The sequence below is a fragment of the Rhopalosiphum maidis genome, chromosome 1 (genome assembly GCF_003676215.2).
Source record: "Rhopalosiphum maidis isolate BTI-1 chromosome 1, ASM367621v3, whole genome shotgun sequence".
Taxonomy (NCBI): Eukaryota; Metazoa; Arthropoda; class Insecta; order Hemiptera; family Aphididae; genus Rhopalosiphum; species Rhopalosiphum maidis.
Window position 1 is genome coordinate 56,566,978 of NC_040877.1, and position 14,254 is coordinate 56,581,231.

At 23.9% G+C, this 14,254-nt stretch overlaps 1 protein-coding gene across 2 annotated transcripts in view; it reads right to left on the reverse strand.

Annotated features, from left to right (window-relative positions):
• The window catches only part of LOC113560838, a 96,056-nt gene that overhangs the window by 33,466 nt on the left and 48,336 nt on the right, over positions 1 to 14,254 (reverse strand). The gene's annotated exons all lie outside the window — the stretch shown is intronic.

The window sequence follows — 14,254 nt, forward strand, 5'->3', positions numbered from 1 at the left end:
TCATTTATTTCAAAAACAAAATACTTGAAAATATTTTTTCGTAATATAAAAAAAATAATCAAACGCTTAACCTACTAAATTGTTTTAATAAGCTTTGATTTTTCAAATTAATTTTTTAGAATTGTCTTTACGTTTGCTGGAGTGTTTATACATTTTTCAAAAAAATTTTCTATACCTAAGAGTTTTTAATTAAAAATTATGTCTTATTTCCGAATTTTAAATTACAGGAATTCTTTAAAACGTTAAAACACTTAAAAAACAAAAATTGCATTATTTGTTAGAACCAAATGCAAAGATTAAAATTATCTTTTCTCTTCGTGGTTAGAACAAATAATAATTGTTACTTATTTTCTATACAGTATTCTATCAGAACTGTAATCAATATATTAAATAGAACTTTTAATTGAATTAATAATATTTTTTTATTAAAAATATTGTATTTACCTTATTTATGGATATTATTTTGTCTATACTTTTTATAAATAGACTGCACATAATAATAATAATTTATTTAATTTCAATAGTATCAATACCTTTATAGATTACGTATGGGATTTTGCATGATAAATGAGTAACGGTTTATGAATAAACCAAGAAATTTATGGGAACTTAAATATTAACAGAAACATGTTTTCTTTGGGATATTGGACGAATAAAGCAGCGGGAGGTATGCGAAAAGATGATTGATAGATACGTTTACTGGAGGATTAAATTAGAAATGAAAAGAGAATATCATTGAAGATTAATGGGTTGGAAATCGGTAGATAATAATAGAATAACGTATACAATATTAGATTAAAGCCAAATAAACATCCAGAAGAATTTAAAATAATACATAATATATATTATTTATATTATGAAAAAGATTTGAGTTCAATAATTTTACACTGCGAAATACAGTAGGTACATAATTAATATGACAATATTGTATGATAATACATATACAAAAAAATCGAAAACAATATATTTATAAAATAAAAATCTTTAGTATAATAAGATTTGTATTGTAAAGATTGTTTAAAAATTTATTTGTAATGTTTAGAAATAAGCTAATAAGATATACATTAAAATTTCAAATTATTAATTATTTTAATTGAGTATCAATTTCAATTTTTAATCCTGAGCATTGAATGTATTGGTTTTATAAAGATGGATGTTTTTTGTGTCCGAGTACTATAACGTCACATTAAGCACCAGTAAAAGTGTTTCAACTATATGAACTTTGAAGTGTTTTTTAATAATACATTGGATCTAGATTTCTCTACTTTAGTTGGTCAACATTAACTATTTAGTTATTTGAAGTTAAAATTTATACAAAATTTAATATTTAAACAAGAAATAAGAATTTTAGCTATTTTATTGTAATACGTAAATCATATTCGTAAGGTCTTTACATTTTTCCCAAATATTTTTACTAACATTTCAAATGATACAATTTTCAAAATATTTTGGCTTTTTGTGATATTTATAGACATTTGAAGTATTCAACGTTTTTAATTTTATTAGTATTTTATTTATATTTAATTATTATTTATATTTGATAAAATGTATGTTTATGAAAAAAAACTGTTCAAAATACCAAAAATTAAATTTATAGCAAGTTTTTCATATATTGTTCTTACTTAAATTAAAAAAAATTGTCGGAATATAAATGGTCATAACTCACAATAGGTATTGAAATGATATTTCCTCCAACGGTTTTAGTTATTTTTTTGTGATTTAAAAAATATTACTTATAGTTAATCAATTTGACATAGCTAATGTAAATTATTATTTTTTCTACTTTCTACACTATAATGACATTTAAAAAATATTTAAGCTAATTTCACTCTTTATATACTAAAAATCTATTAGTCCATTCGCGCCTAACTTACTCAATGATGATGTACTTATAATACATTCAATAACGCTATTATAAAAAAGAACGACTTTCAGATTTTTTTTAAAATTCATTTTAAAACTAAATTATCAGACAAAATAAATGTCAAGTATTGAAAGTATCGTAATGTCACGAATTATAATATCATTTTGACGTACACTTCTTTAAATTCCTGCATACAGTTTGTATACTTTTGCATATTTATTGTTTATTTGTGATTTTTGTGACTTTGACACAAAATTATATGTATATTTACTACTCAAAGAGTCAATCCATGTCTAGCCACATTGCTAAATGTCAATTTTTTTTTTTTTTTTTAGAAGTTGTGTCGAGTGGGGTTGTGACTAATCAGTAATCACTAGCAAGTACTGCTTTGTGTCATATGAGCAACATAAATAGCAGTAATTCAAATTAAAAGCATGGTCGCTTCGAACATAATCTGTTAATGTATCTTAACGAGCGGTGTATTAACGTGTAAAACCGATAACAATTAGTAATTACTAAATGTATATTGCATAACGAGTAACTACGTCAATAACGCGGTAAAATATACTGCAATATTATAAATATCCAATAAGTTAATATTATTGTGATATTTACAATAAAAATTTCATGACCATATTATTGATTTGTTAACACCTGAACGGACGTAAAAATTTAAATAACATAATATATGTTAATAGGTACTATAGATACGAGTTATGTATTTAGTGTTATATATTTAATATTATAATATAAAAGAATATCAATATTATTAAAATAATATGTGCAATGGAAAATTATTGTTGTTAAATTTGTCACGAATTATTACACAATATACGTCATAAATACATTCAAGACCAACAACAGCTGTACTGTAATTTATTATTTAAAAATTAGTAATAGGTTTTATAGCTTCAAATACATAATATACATTACATTAATACAGGGAATTTGGTCTATGTAATTTATTAACGCATAAATATTTAAGTTATAGATATTATACATAATATATTCGTGTGTATTATTTTGCATAAAGTCACCTACATAAAACTAGTTTTTTTTTATCAAGAGAGGTCACGCTAAATATGATTATTTAATCATCGTATTTAGGTGAAAAACTTTAAGCAAATAATAAATATAATATTTACCAGTGGGCTATTTATTTGAATTTTAATATTATATACGCCAACCAGCGGTATTTAGGTACAATTACTATATTAACAACTAATAAGTGAAACATTTCAATATATTCTGCGATTTCGCGACAAAAAAAGATTAAAGTGCACACTTAACTACTAAAGTGTTGAATAAAAAACATAATTAATCGTGGTAATTGTATGATATAATAATATGAAAATATTTCAGATTATATTATATAAAAAGCCGTGGAAAACCGAATATATAGGACAAGTGGGTTTTAAACGGAGAACCATAATTGGAGTAAACAATAGACAATGTAACATAATACTCTGCTTAAAGAGTAAAGTCAAAAGACTGAATAATAATAAGAGGATTTTCATACAGTTCTTAAGTAATTTAGGTCATTTTAAAATTGTATGTATATATATAATAGAAAATATAATATAAGTACGTACATAACTAAAAAAAATTATTTTAATTTTCAATGTGATTTTTAAAAATATTTTTTCTCTTAATAAATATTATAATGCACGTTTAAAGGACAAAGAAATTAAAATTATGTAACATTATGTATAAACCGTCAATTTATAGAATTTGAAAATATAATATTATAATATTTACTACTTAATTTGTAATATTAAGTATATTACGTATATATATTATTCAAATCGTATTCCAATATTTATTTTAAATTCTGATTAGAGCCATGAATGTAATGAAATTACAATATGATAGATTTGTGTTTTTTCATATTTTCTTGTGTCTGCCATTCATTTATTTTTTTGTGTAAAAATGCTTCTATTTTCATTTTTTTTTTAATTTTACTTCTATAAAAGTGAATACAATTTTTTTCGCATGGTAAAAAGGTTTGAAAATTTAATATAAGAGCACACATGAGTTGTTTTTATAGACACGTACAAATATTTAAAATACATAGTCACAATCACAATACATAAATCACAATACTTTGAAAATTATTTTTTAGTTGAAAATTTATAGAACGTGCAATTTTTACAACTAATGTTTGAACATTTAATACAAAGTTTTTCATAAGTAGTATATACTGAAACTAAAAATCTAAAAAATATTTATACATATGTAACTTTTTTTTAGACATTTTTAGTTTAAATTTGGACGGAGTTAAATATTAAACTATGAATAATATGATATTCACTATTTTGTTATAGTTCAAAAACATAATTCGTGAGCACATACTTTTATGCATATTATTCAATTTTTTACACAGAATAATATTTTCCTAAACATTTAAATAGTCTATAAATAAATTACTAATACCTACCTAATAAAATAAATAATTAAAAGCAATGTTATAAAATACAACGTTAAATATACTTAATTGTACTAAATATTCATCAACAGGTTACAGGTCTCTTCTCAGAATTAAACACTAAATTTTTCGTATGTAATGATATATCATCGAATTAAAATTTCACACACTCATCAACTCGATACATACTCACAGAGTTACAGCAGAGTGGTACTCATTTGTCCACATTTTTTTATATGCATTTTTTTTATGTTCAAAATTTGTGATGACAAAATTTATCTAATTATAATATATTATAATAAAATAAAAAATTGACCGTTGTCGCTTTGTTATTTTGATTTTAATTATTTTCAATTGTATATATTTAACACGTACTTATTAATAGTACGAAACTAAATAATAAACATTACTATTCGTTTTATTTGTGGTACCCAAAATCGATAATAAATATATCCAAAACGTATAATAAATTCTAAATACTATTTAATCACATTTTACGAATGTTTATGTGATTTACATAAACCTACGTAACTAATAATATACTGTACATAATAATAATATATTCTCTGTTGTGATGAATCGCTGATAATTAATCAAATACATGATGATAGATTTTTTTACCAAACTGCTATTTCAATAGCTCGATAGTGCACCCCACTCCAAATTAAACTGAAGGAAGTAAGAATGGGAATATACAATTATTAATTTTATGTTTTATTTTTCTAAAATTAACAAAAAAAAATTAAGGATAAGTACCAAGAATTTATCATAGTTATATATTTTAAGTACAGTTAATAATGTTTTAAAATTAATTTTCAAACACTTCCTTTGAGTTATACGACCACGGAAGTTATAAGTGCTAGAATAAAATTAAAAAAAAAATTAATTGTAAACTCTTCTTTATAAATAAAATTTAAAAAAAAAGTCAATATTCTTTTAACAAAATTGTATGTACAATCTGGCATTTGCAAACTAACGACCGACCCTTATAATATACGGTATCGGCACAGCTGATATGATAAAATGGTTAGGGTGAGGAGCCAACTTCGTGTCGGTAATGTTGGACAAGTTGTTATTACATAAGCATACATCCCTACAGGAGATCAAGCACATCCTTGATTTTGAAACGTTTGGCGTTGTTCAACTTTAACACGACGAGTCGACGAAGTTCTATTCGTTGGTATGTTGACTTATTTTTACAAAAACTTCGTGTTTTCCCTTTTAGTATATTTACGCCATTATAAATTTGAAACATTTTAAATGTAAATAACTGCAATATATTATGCGAGTAACGTATACCTAACCAGGTGGTATACCCAACATAGGTTATATTAAAGTTGTAACAATTTTCTATTCAAAACAAAAGCCTTCGTAGTTTTTTTTTGTAGAAAGTTCAATTTTATTATACTTTGAATTATATACTATAGTCATAATCTGTGCAAAACTATAGGTACAAAAGAAATGTTAATTCTAGTACTATAAACTTAAATGTTAAAATTATTAAAAAATATAAAAATAATTTTAAATATGCTATTTGAAATATAAACTTTATAACCTATAATAACTATAAGCACATTTTCTTTAAAATAAGATATTGCTTATGCAGAAGTAATTGTATTAATTTTATGTTAAAGAAAAATGAGGGAATTTCTTTGTTGTATAGAAGATGGGTTCGAGAGTTGTTCTTCATAATTGAGTAGGTCACACTATAATGGATGTGTTACATTTGAAATCAATAAATAATATTATTATGTACGAAAAACGATTCTGAGTGTAGATAGTTTATCATGCTACATTTCTATATGGGTTTTATAGAATATATAAATATTGCTATAATTTATTTATTTTTTTATTTCTCTTATATTAGTTATAAGTATGGTAGGTTGAATAAATATATGATAAAAACCAATCACATGATTATTTTATCATCGCAAAACTAATAACTTTGATTGCGGTTTTTGTAGTAAATTTATATTTTAAGGAATCAATAGTATAAAATCACAGTAATTTTTAAAACAATTTGATAAAAACGGAAATGTTTACTCAAAATCTGTTTTTGATAAAGTAGACTATAAATATTTTTTTTATTATAATTAAAAAAAATGTAGTGTAAATAAAATTTTTTATGTGAGATTGAAGTTTAAATTTTGATATTAGATTTTTAAACGCAAAAAACAATTTTCCCTCATATGAATTATTATTTTAGTATAATTTAAATAATATTAAACGTAGAAATTTGAAATATTCTTATATCACCTTTTTGGTATAAAAGCTTGAAAACTTAAAATAAGATTTTTCATTAAGTCATAACCTTTCTTACAGTAATTAAAAAAATAATTGGAGTGTAAATTCGCAATAATTTTACTTCATTACTGGTTTTTAAAATGATCAAACACAAATAGATCGTGCTTCTTTAAGCACGATTTTTTTTTTTCAATAAACGTTTGAAAAAATACACATTGAACATTCAAATTTGACAAAACTCGAACTTTTATGAATAATTTAAAATTATTTTTTAGTTAAAAACTAAGATATATTTTTTGTATTTAATGATTTATCGATGACGAGGTTCATTCTACACTCAAAAACCTACTATAGAGTAAATCTAGTTCTCTGATTTTTTTTTTAAATAATCTGTTTTACAATTTCAGACTGAGTGATGTAAATTAAATTAAATATAACGAATGGACAATTCATTGTATTTAGTTTAAAAAAAATATCGATAAAAAAAATAATAGAATGAAGCCGGAGAAAATCATGATACTTATTAATGGCTGACTTATAGAAAAGTCTAGTGTGGTAAATGTCGAAACGCATAATCGATTATTTCATGAAGTATGGACGAAGGAAATTATGATTAAGAGAATGAGGGTTAATAAACCTACTATAGACCAAACATTCAAAGGAGAGACGATTAGTTTTGTTGAATTTTTCATCAAGTATAGTATAGTTCAACTAAAAGAAAGTAAATAGATAAAGTAGAATATCAATAGTAAAGTTTATGCTTTATTTACCATAAGCAACAATACACAATCAATCTAAAATGTTGTATCATTATTTTTTTAAATTTAAATATCCTTTTATAAAATAGTTATCGAATTATATTATAATATTTATTTATATTTTTGTATTATAATTATTTATAATTAATAAATGACCAAAAAAAACAATTTTCTTTTCTTTATTATATTCATCAAATTGATATTCAATATCTGATTCAGTACTTTCTTGAAATATATCAAAGTAAAATGTTTTAACATAATCTGGTATTAGTGGTATTGTAAAAATTTTTAAAAGATTCCTTACATCTTTTTGTTTTAATTTTTATTTTATAAGAAACAACCAAATAATACATTTTCTATAGTTTCTTAATGAATTTTTGACTACTTAAAAAGAAACAACACTAAAAATGTTGATCATTTGAACTCGTATCATGGATGATAAGAACATTTTGAAGTGAATTTGATGATATTGTATTGAAGTTAGAAACGTTTTATTTTTTTTTTATCTATTTAGTTTAGTTGTTATAATCACTTTACATAAATATAAATCCACATAGCAACAGTTACAACACGCATTTACAATAAATTTGAACCTAAAATTAATATTATACTATTTACACTTAATTTTTACTTTTACATAGTGCGTTTTAAATGTAACTAATGTATCAAACTTTCATTTAACATGGACAATAGTAAAAAACGACGAACTTTGGAGATAACACATTTTGAAAATAATCATAGAAATAATTTATTTTGAGATATTTCTATAGCCTGATTTTTAAAACTCCGCGGGCAATAGTATACACTTAGAATAAATTGTTAGATAAAACGTTTTGATAAATCTTCATCAATGGCAGTATTGTATATTGACACAATTTCGATATTTTAAATCAATGTATTAATGAGAAATAGTGCACATAATTTGATAGTTTAAAATGATTCTCAGCCATTTTTTTTTATATATTTTTATGTTTTGTACGCTTTGGAATGTCGCCCCTCGATTATGAGTGAATTATAATTAGGTGTATAATTTTTGTAATACAAAAATATAAAATTTAATTAACTTATTTGATATTGGTTTATTCTATTATTCTTTAATAACAAATGTACTTATTTATTAATAAAATCACGGTAACAATCCCTAGGCCTAGTATGATACGTAAATAGACCCTCTTTTGCCGCAATACCTACGTTAGCTTCCATTTGTTGAATTACTAATAAAAAATGACATTGCGTTAATTGAAGAACTGCTTAATACGGTCAATATATGTTTTTTTTGTTTTACATGCCTGTTGCCATGCATTGTTAATACAATAAAATATGTATATCTAATTTTATATAATTTCTTATACAGAATAATTAGCATAAATATAAAAAACAGAATAAAAAAGCGTTCTGAAAGAAGTTCATCAGGACAGCAGGACATAAAGATAAAAAAAAGGACAATCCTCTATAACACAGTCGTATAGTCAGTGGTGGTTATTCTACATTAATGCAATTACAATTAGATAAGCGTGTTTTTATTTGAATATACATTTTGATTTTACTTTTCTTAATGTTCTATTTTATTACCAAAAATTTGATGGTTGTTGTCGTATAATTAAATAATTAAATAATAATAATTAATTTTACATGCGTATCAAAATATAATGAATATTTGAAATAATAGTTATTACTTAACAATCAAAAATAACTTTAATTAATAAAATGAAATAACATCCAATAATATTTAATTATTATAATGAATTCGGTTTATTTTTATTCTGAAAAAAATACACGAAAATGAAAAAAAACCAATACATTTTAATATTCAATCAACTGGTGAAATACGTATATTTAATATTTATTAATTTTTTGTGGTAAAATTCAAATCCAAATTTGTTAGAGACCATCATATTATAATTCAATGATTCGATTACGCTTCATTCCACAATTGAGTGGGATTACGAGAGTATAGCGACCCCTTACGAAAATGTCCATTCTAGCAGTTTCGTACACATTGTGTTTCATTAAGACGGCTTAAAAAAGAGGGTTAAGTGGAAAAAAAAGGTTTTAAACTGACGAGAAATAATGAAAAAAAAAAGTCGTGAAACTCCCTCTGCTGTTGCTGTATAGGTGTCAAGTGCACTTCGTCATTGAGTAGGTCGCTGTAATAGATATGTTCAATTTGAATTCAATGATAAACCATTGTATACGATTAAAAATGATTCTGGACGAAGAACATACTGTAAGCCTATATTTTTAAAGATATTTTATAATTTATAATTGTCTATTATAGTAGTGACATGGTAAGTTGCACTAATATTTTTAAAATACCATTATATGAAATTCGTAATAATTCGTATAACTATACTAATGACCAAAATTCTAATAAATCCATAAGAATATTATTTTTAAGTGACAACAAAATACATAGTTTAATACATACAACTGTTATTTTTTTTATCAAATCTTATCAATATTTGAATTTTAAATGCCCATAAAAAAATTAAGTGAATTTAACCTCAATTTATTTTTTAAGTCCAGTAAATATACTTAGAAGGAACCTTGTGTTAAATTTTAAAGCTCCAATAACATTTTCATTATCGTTTATACAAAAAGAAGTATAAGTATCAAATGTTTTTCAAAAGCGCTAAAAAATTTTTTTTTTTTAATTATACCTTGTTAAGTTAATTGGTTAGTATAATATAATTATTTGATAATATTTCAAATATGGTGGTCATTCTTTTTTGAATTACAACTAACACAAAATAAATTGATCTTATCAAAAATTCGCTAAATATTTTCATAGTTTATTTTAGTTTTTCCCGAATATTAGAAAAAAACAATACAACTTTTTACTTAAAAAACTTTGGTTTTTAACTAAAAATTCTCTGACAGCAGGCTTAAACAAACTACATTAAATTATTATTATTAAAGTTGAAGTATGGTTGTTTTCATATTATTTTTAATAAAATGTCATCGGTAAATTATAATCGATTTTTCCCGTCACCTAATCAATATAAGATACTTATATAATATTGTATAATATATGGTTTAATTTATTATACAGCAGTACGGTTCGGCGATTTTTCACGATTCCCGCCACCGAAAGTAGCACGCCTGAGTCTGATAAACTTTTCGAACATCGTCGTCTTCCTTTGCACGCACGTCGTATACACTATAACTGTACACGCTACATATACACACAACACACACAGCGGACGGGCCAAATATTATAATACAATATAAATTCCAAAACTTGAGCGGCGCGCTCGTTGACTCGCGACTCCTCCTGTTTATATAATATTATTATATTCCATGCACGAGGTTCTAATTTATTAGGCTTCTGTCACGTTAGTGCTCACGCGCGCGCAAGTCAAGTGTTTTCGCGTATATATTACACGTTTGTGAAACTTACACATATGTTCCTTCTATATATCTATAGCATAGATATGTATTGTACGGAGACAAAGTGTAAGTGGCACCACCAGGATTGTGTGGTTAAAACCCCTCCCCAATCACGCCCTAAAAAAATATTTTATTTGTTGATTTTTTTACATATGAATTTATAACATTAAAATTTTTATTATAATTATAATTTATATTAGATATATATATAATTATATAAATGTATTTATGTGTACTCGTATTCTTTTAGTGCTGCTCAGTCATTATAGTACACAACGTAATATGTCATGACAAAAAAAATGTATATAAGTATTCGATTTGATTCCCTACAATAGTATCTATATAATGATAAATAAAGTGTGACGATTCTTACTAGTAATGTGCAAACTATAAAAAGTTACCTACGTAATACGTTGCAGATCAGGTTTAAAAACTTAATTTTTTTTAAGATTCATGATTTTATACGAAAACTTTAAAATGTAGATCTAATTTTTTATCTGAAATTGTGATCTCAGAAGCTTTACATTTAATATACATTTTACATAATATAACCTATGAATATTATACATGCAGACACGTGTGTATAAACTGTTATATATTTATTGATTATATCTTAGTCCACTGTAAGAATTTAGCTATTTATCAAAACTTTAAGGCGCTTATATAAGACAAGCGGTAGCGAGTTTTTCTTGTACGCATATCGCACTAGCTGAACTCAAATAATGATCAAAACGCGTGGTAACACTTATGAAAAAATAAAACTAAACAATTTTTCAAAATAAAAAACCAATTTAGCTAAAAGTTTTGTTTGTTTGTTATTTCCAAAAAAGTTAAATTATTTATATTAATATTGGTTTTGAATGAGAGCTTTTTAGGTAGGTGTGAATATTGCAGTTGTATAGATTATTTTTATTTTAATATAATTATATAAACTATAAACTACACAGATACAGGTTACAGGGTGATTATCTTAACGGAAAATACTTATGATCTTTGCTATTTTAAATACTGTTAAAGTTTTCGAAAATGTAGTTTTTTCTTTAGACATCAACATTACTATATGAAAAAATTACCTATACTTTTTTATCCCAATAATTTTTTAAGTATTTTAAGTTTTTCAATATGACAACTTGAATTTTTAATTTTGTATTCTGAAATGAAACATTTCTCTATGAATTATAAAAATACAGATACAAGATACATAAAAATAGAATTTTTAGTAGTACCGACTGATACTAAATTAAAAATTTAAATAAAAAAAAGATATTTTATTTATTTTAATTGTAATACATTTGACGTGATGAGTTTTTAAAGTTCAAATAATTTCTTGAAAAACGAAATATTACAGAAATATAGTTTGTTTCTTTTATTGGTGAGGTAAGTTAGGTTTTGTTTACCCTCCAAAAATCATAGTACTCGTATCTTACAATAATATTGTATTATAATTGTTTATTTGAATATTTTCTTATTAGATATTTTTTCATCTTTAGAAATATGATAAGTAGCAAAGTATTTTTGTATGATTTAAAATTTTTAAAATTTGTTTATTATTATGTATATATATATATATATATATAGATAGATAGATAGATAGATGTAAAGGTATATAAATAAAGTTGGAAATATTATATTACGGTTTCCATAAGCGTTTTATATGAATATTAATATTACATATTTATTATTTTGTTTATTTTTTATTTATTATAAACAGGATATAGAACAAAACTACAGGTCGAATTCGTGGTTAATTAATTAATATACATTATAGGAGTATAAAAAAAGTATGGAATGTTTTAACAGAAACCAGAATCTGGCCAAGTTCTAAAGAGCCTAGAAGGGCATTTTCTCAATTGGCCTCTCAAAATAACACACTTTGCATTATAATCAAATTTTGTATACTCCGTTGCTTTTGATCCTATTTCACGGTTAAGTGAGTATAATATAAAAAAATATTTTAGATAAACAATATTTTTAAAAATTTTATTATAAATTAGCTAATATTTTATATCTTTTACAAATTATTACTTTATAAATGTATATTTTTATTGAATGCTGTTATTTATAAATATGTATATGATTATGGGCTTTTTTTTAAATTGTGGTCTATATACATAAGGTATATATTATAGTAGCTTATAAAAATTTATAGCTTATAACTTATAATTTAGTTAGGTATTACTAAATTTTAAAACAGAAAGTTTTAGCTATTTTAGATCTTTATTGATATATGATTTAAGGTAAAATCGATAAAATTAAAATATAATATAAGCGATGAATAATTATTGTTTTAAATGTTATACATGTACGAGATCTTCGAGTGGACAATAATTTATTATTTTTAAATTTTTATTTATTTTTAATTAAAGACGCTTATTAAACAAAAATAAATCCTAGTCAAAAATAATTTTTTATAATGACAAGACATTTCAATTTGTAAAAATATTTAAGTAGGTACTTAAGTACCTATACATTGAAATACACAAAATCATAAGGATTGATTATAAATGTATAATGGTTTAAAATACGACATAAATTATTGCACTATCAATTATTCAAATAGTAATACTAACTAATATTCATTAATAATTTTATTAAATACAATTTTATTTTTTGCTTTTTATATAATTATTTAAGTAACACACGATTTATTTGAAAAAATCAAATAGGTCGGTTAAAATATTATACAATAAAATCTTCTTTAACGGACACCTCTGAATAACGGACATTTTTTTGGGGAACGTGGACATTTTCACTACTTTTCTATGGGGAAACCTCTAAATAACGGACACTTTTATAGCATTTTAACTTTTGATTTTAATAATTTCTATCGTAAATTTGTGGAATTAGAAAATGCATTACATACGAAATGACTTCGTGTCAAAATACGAAACAATCTAAAGTAACTGATTTTTTTAATATATGTTTTGTTTTAAGTTTTATATCATCAATTTTTTTTATCTTTTTATCTTCGTATTTTTAAAAATACATAAAAATAATTAAATTTATTAAGTACCTATGTATTTATGTATAGATAATTAAATAAATAAATACATTTTTTAATTATAATTTCCATTTTTTATTTCTCTAATATTATATTATTATTCTCCCTGTATATACCGGAAACCTCCAAATAGCGGACAAAATTGCAGTGACCGAGGGTGTTCGGTATTTAGAGGTTTCATTGAATAAAAAAAGTTCCTGCAGGATTGCTCTGTCGAGATAACCTCGAAACCACAGATATAAATATAATAAAAGCACATGCACTAACCTTCTTATTCAGTAAAATATACAATAAGACTACAAGTGATATTTTAGAAGTTCTTTGTTTATTGTCGGTGGCTGCTGCAGGGTCGGAAAAGAGCAGCGTAGGTACTGTACGCTAATTTTCCGCCGTCGTGTCAGCGCGACAGCTGGTGGAGGCGCTATAGCGCAAAGACTCACGTTCCAAAGACGCGTATACGCTTTTGGCACGTACATGCACGTGCTCATTAATTTACAATATTATATAGGTATATAATATAATATGTCGTCGAAGAGGCCGCCGTGTAAAACAATTTTCGCGATGTCGACTTC